Raw genomic sequence first — 6468 nt, forward strand, 5'->3', positions numbered from 1 at the left:
ATGGAGAGCCTTCAACTTTTCATGAGGCTATGAAAGGCCAAGAATCATCTCTGTGGGTGGCAACAATGCAAGAAGAAATTGAAGTTCTTCATAAAAATAAAATATGGGATCTTGTTCAATTAACACAAGGAAGGAAGACTATTGGAAATAAATGGGTCTACAAGATCAAACAGAATGGTAATGATCAAGTGGAGAAGTATCGTGCAAGATTGGTGATGAAAGGATTCACTTAGAAAGAAGGTATAGACTTTAATGAGATATTTTCTCCGGTGGTTCGACTCACAACAATTCGAGTGGTCCTGGCGATGTGTGCTACATTTGACTTGTACTTGGAGCAGTTAGATGTCAAAACTGCATTTCTTTATGGAGAGCTTGAAGAAGAAATTTATATGCTCCAACCAGAAGGTTTTGAAGAACAGGGAAAAGAGAACTTGATTTGCAAGTTGAACAAATCTCTATATGGTCTCAAACAGGCACCGAGATGTTGGTATAAGAGATTTGATTCCTTCATTATAAGCCTTGGATACAACAGACATAGTTCAGATCCTTGTGTTTATTACAAGAGATTTGGTGATGAAGATTTTGTTATTTTGCTGTTGTATGTTGACGACATATTGGTAGCAGGCCCCAACAAAGATCGTCTCACAAATTTAAAGGCACAGTTGGCTAGGGAGTTTGAAATGAAGGACTTGGGACCAGCAAATAAAATTCTAGGGATGCAAATTCACCGAGATAGAAATAATAGGAAAATTTGGCTTTCTCAAAAGAACTACTTGAACAAAATCTTGAGACGCTTCAAGATGCAAGATTGTAAGTCAATTTCTACCCCACTTCCTATTAATTTCAAGTTATCCTTAAGTATGAGTCCTAGCAATGAAGCAGAGAGGATGGAGATGTCTCGAGTACCGTATGCATCAGCAGTGGGAAGTTTAATGTTCGCCATGGTATGTACAAGACCTGATATTGCACAAGTAATGGGAGTGGTTAGTCGATACATGGCTAATCCTGGTAGAGAGCATTTGAATACTGTTAAGAGGATCCTGAGATATATTAAGGGTACCTCAGATGTTACAATGTGTCATTGAGGATCAGACTTTACTATTAAAGGTTATGTTGATTCAGATTTTGCAGGTGATCTTGATAAAAGCAAGTCCACCACAGGTTATGTGTTTACTCTTGCTGGAGGAGCTGTAAGCTGGGTTTCAAAACTGCAATCTATCGTGGCTACATCTACGACGGAAGCAGAATATGTAGCAGCTACACAAGCTAGCAAAGAGGCAATATGGATGCAGATGTTATTGGAGGAGCTCGGGCACAAATACGAGAAGGTTGCTCTATTTTGTGATAGTCAGAGCGCTTTGCATCTTGCAAAGAATCCGACATTTCATTCAAGGACAAAGCACATACGAGTTCAGTATCTCTTTGTCCGTGAGAAGGTGGAAGAAGGCAGTGTGGATATTCAAAAAATTCACACCAATCACAACCTGACAGATATGTTGACGAAGCCGATCAACAGTAATAAGTTCATATGGTGTCGATCTTCTATTGGCCTAGCAGAAGCGTAACATTGCAGTAATTGAGTAGAAAGGATGGTGTGAAGACTTAATTGATTCTCAATTAAATCTTCAAGTGGAGAATGAAAGAAAGAAGAAGTCAAAAAGGAAAAGTGAAAAGGAAGAAAAAGGAAAGGCTGCAAAAGAAAAGGAAACAGTTGCCAGCAACTTTTGAATTGAGAGGCACCGCCCAAGAAAAGTAGTTGCCTACGCGTAGAAAATTATTAACGCGTAATTTCTTAAGCGTTTTTTTCGCTTATAAATAGAGGGCATTCTGCCCTCATTTAAATCATCCCAGAAAGAGAAAGTAAGAATACAAAGAGAGTTATACACCAAGATAAATATTGTAGTCTTGAGTGTCCTCTTTAGTAGTTGTTCCTTTTACAAGAGAGAAGTGTTAATTGTTGTTTTTTCTTTGTATTTGAGAGTTGTGTACTCCATATTTTAATAGTGAGATCCTTCTACCCCGTGGTTTTTTCCCCCTCTATCAGTTAGAGGAGTTTCCACATAAAATTCTCATGTTCAATTTATTTTCATATTAATTGTCATATCAAACTTTAGTTGTGGTACTTCCTCCCCCCAACAATACGTTTATAACTAAACTATGCATAGCTAATACATGCATAACTCTAACCAGTAACCAAATGGACCTTAAAAGCACGAAGATTTTTAGAAAAGTTGATTGCACTTTTTTACACTTCATTAAAAGATTTTGATTTAAATAAAATCGTCTTTTCACCATTTTCCTTCAATTATTATTATTAATATATGGGAAGAAGTCTAAATTATAGGAAGATAATTAAATATTTTTTTGAGTAGTCTATTTTTAATATTAGGAGAATTATTAATTTTCCTTTTAAGTGAAGAACTCATTAGATGTATAATTCGTTTACGCAATAATTATTTTTATACGGAATTATTCATTTGGCTTTAGGTTCAGAATTCTTTTACCAATTGAAATCTTGAAAGTATCTGTGATTGAAGAGATAAATTTGCTTGTGATTTGAGGTAAGTTTTCTAAAATTTATTAGCTATAATTGAAGAGCTAAGTTTACTGTGATTTGAAGTAAATTTTCTATGATTTTAGGATATTCCTAATTGATAATTATAAATGATCGTATTTTGTTAATTGAGAAATTTTCTTTGAGGTTTTTTTGTATTAATGTCTGATATACCATCAATAATTTGAAATTGACTTACTTATAATTTCGTATAAAGTATTTGGACGTCACAAAAGAATGATTTGGTATCAGTTGCAATTTTGTTCACAATTTGTAACCAATATCAGTGATTTGTTAGTCGAAGGAGATAAAACACGCAGTGGAAGGTCTTAGATGATCGATTGTTAGAACTGCATTGGGTTTCAGAAGAAAAAACATAACCACAGACGAATTAGTGGCTATATTTTTACAGATAGAAGAGCGCTAAATACCAGCTTCTTCATTTATGGGATCATCTATGCATTCGATGGGTATCTAATCTAGCTGTGAAAAGCCATCAAAAATTCACATATGAATTAGGTGTCCATAAAACTGAGAAACTGAAAGAGACTTTCCACAACAAATTTTTTATTCCTAATTATATGCCCACTTGACAAGTTTCACAACCATAGGGACAAACGAAAATGAAATATAGAGAGAAATGAATTAGAGCAAGGGGTCGAAAGATGCATAGAGAACACCTGGCTCCCTTCTTCCAAACATTCCTTCCTTCCTCTAGAGAAACTGCAGAAGGCAAAGACAGATGAATGGCAGTATTAGAAACGTGTATATAAAAGAAAGGCAAACCTAAGTTGCATTAACTGAAGAATGCTACAACTTCAAAGGGCCTAGAATGGAATTGCATCGCTTAGTGTACTCAGGCAACAACACAGTTGAGGATCAAGAAAGCTTCCTAAGATGCTCATGTTCCACCAAACGTGATTTTAACCTAATTCCAGATCTCGGTTACATGCATGAATTCTACTCCCAAAGTGAAATTATAAGCTGCAGATATATTACGAGTAAAAAACTCAAGTATATTAAGATTAAGGACCTGTGTGAAAGCCACACTAAATATTTTCATCTGTAACTGAGAAATCCCCAAGGGCCACGGTTGAAACTAGCGGATAATGGGCTAGGTCCCTCTTCCCTTCTCCACTTAAATATCAGACTTGGTTCACTACCCAAGATTCGAACTCATGACGTGGACCAACCACACATTCTGCGTTGTGCTACCTTTCCCCTAGAACAAAGTGATAGAGCAACACTAATACAATAATCGAGAAAAGCTGATGAAACATATTACTCCTAAAACTTTAGTGTACTCACACATACATGTCACTTTGCATCTAACAATATTGACTCTATCCACTTGCATTGTAAATCATATTTCAAACTTCATCTAATCACCTACCAAATAGAACCACGAAATTCAGTGTCATGAACTGTCAATAGAGATAATACTTGCTTCTCTTTGCATTTATTTATTAATAAAGAGAAAAGATTACTCACACATTGTAGTAGATATTAAGCTCATAAGATAAACACTCAGGAATTTCTAGTTGAAGTTTACTCCTTAACCCTCAAACTAGCACTCCAAACCATAGATTATTTTTTCAAAATTGATGCTCAACACTAACACAACTCGCACATTGTAGTAGTTATTAAGCTCATAAGATAAATAATCAGGAATTTCTAGTTGAAGTTTACGCCTTAACCCTCAAACTAGCACTCCAAATCATAGATCATTTTTTCAAAATTGGTGCCCAGCACTAACACAACTCGTTCCAACTTCATTATGCACCAAAATCTAAGTTTCACACAATACCAAAAACACAAGAAATGCCACGACCTTAGTTCAGTTGTATGTTTCTTAATTTGAAATTTAGATATATATAGATAATGATTTACTAGGATGAAAAAATATTCTAGTCCATTATTGCTAAACAATATTACTAAAGACAACATCAAACGAGCCTCCAAACTTTCCAATGAAAACTCCTATGATTCTTGATAGATTAGTCAAGCTCATGAAACTAGATTTTGCACTTATTACTTATCTTAGATTTTACCATCACACTCTTACTTCATCACAAATATACAAATAATTTGCAAGGAGAATGATTGTTTGTTCATCCTAGCCACTCAAACTCAAAAGCACTCTTACCTACCAACTACCTCTCACTCGACTAAGGTTCACAAATTTTTGAACACTCTAGAGCCAAAGAAAGTTCAAAAGGCTTTGCAGCCACTAAAGGGTATGCTAACACATGAGACACTATAACGGGAAAACCAGGATAAGCTAGACCTTTATTGACACAATATTACAACACGAATAACAACAATAACTATGGTCTATGCCTCAATCCTAAGTCCTAACACAATATTATAGTACGGAAAACTTGTAAGAACGAAGGACATTAATAACACTAGAAGGAAGCACCCAAGCTTGGTTCAACGGCAATGCCATCAAGGTAGTACAACAGAAGATGTGTAGTAGGCGCACATCGTGAGTTCGAATCTAGACGCGGAATCAAATCTAGATTTAAGTGCAAAAAGGTACAGTTGTTGGCTTTTATTCATCAAGTTTCAACGCTGGAAACATCTGATTTCAACAACAAAATCTACGCAGACCTTACTCAAAAGAAAAGCTTTTGAAGCAGGAGCCAAAAAATATGATAGCAAAGAGCAAGATACAAAACAAATGAAGCAATAGAAGGTACACACTGAAGAATAGGAGAATATGTGACTACTACATAATACTACTAGTACTGAGAAGCGAAAAGTAGGAAGGGCTCACCCCCTACCTCTCCCACATAAAGTGGGAAAATACTCGGTTTCCTAATACCATTCTAACATAATCCTCGACCATCATACCTACCTATCTAGGGTCATGTCCTCGGTAGGTTGAACTTGTGTCACCTCCCCCAATTCATTTTTAGCCTACCTGCACACCTCCTCATTGGCGCCTCCACACACCTCCTCTTCACATGACCGAACTATCTCAACCTCGCGTCCCTCATCTTGTCCTACACGAGGTCCACTCCCACCTTGCCACGTATATATTTGTTCCTAATCATATTTCTCCTAGTATGGCCACACATCCATTTGGATCATCCTCTCCTTCACTACCTTCATCTTTTAAAGGTGTGCATTCTTGACTGGCAACACTTTTCCCCATACAAGCACAACAATGTTGGTCAAACCACAACTCTGTAGAACTTACTTTAGACCTCGACAACACGTACTTATCACACAGTACCCCAAAAGCAAACCTCCATTTCACCCACCCGATTCAATCCGATGCGCCATCATACAACAACCCAAATCCTATGTCACTCACCATATTAAAGCTAAACACAGAGATGACCGTAAACACATAATCATAAGCAATTAAAAAGATTATCAAGTTGACCCAATAAGAAATTCCAAGTGAATAAGTTTGTAATCCTTCTATTCCAAAATCAAGTTAGACTCGCAAATGTATCTCATCTCCGAATTCAGACATGATTATCTAAAAAGCACTGCATAAAATTACAATGGAATTCAATTTATTAAGTTTGGTTAAAAGAAAAAAAAATTACCCGATTAGGAATCTAGAGCTCGAGCAAGAGTTCTTCTTTCTGATCGGAAAAATAATGAAGGATATAAGGGGTGACCCGAATTACGGCAACCCAAGCACCAAAGAGGGCCACATGAGTCTTCAGCTGCTTCAGAGCAGCTGCTTTGTCAGGTTTACGCAACATTGGAAACATCTTTTCGTCGTTGCAAAGAGATGAATGGGAGCTTAAACCCTAGCCTAGCCTTGATTACTTCGCCATTAATCAAAAGTTGCAGCGGACTACTAGGCCGGGTTTGGGTTAAACCCGGCCCGTTAAGTTTACATTATCTTCGAAAATGTCGAAAATCTACGTGCACCATATTTAGTACTTGTA

General features: G+C 36.6%; 1 long non-coding RNA gene across 1 annotated transcript; it reads right to left on the reverse strand.

The window, feature by feature from the left end:
• Window positions 1-2870: 2870 nt before the first annotated feature.
• On the reverse strand, window positions 2871-6468 carry LOC129877793 (uncharacterized). Its single transcript, XR_008763614.1, has 2 exons — window positions 6118-6468; window positions 2871-3277 (listed from the first exon to the last, which is right to left on the reverse strand). It is a non-coding gene; the product is annotated as an uncharacterized LOC129877793 (long non-coding RNA).

This window comes from Solanum dulcamara, chromosome 12 (assembly GCF_947179165.1).
Source record: "Solanum dulcamara chromosome 12, daSolDulc1.2, whole genome shotgun sequence".
In the NCBI taxonomy this organism is placed as follows: domain Eukaryota; kingdom Viridiplantae; phylum Streptophyta; class Magnoliopsida; order Solanales; family Solanaceae; genus Solanum; species Solanum dulcamara.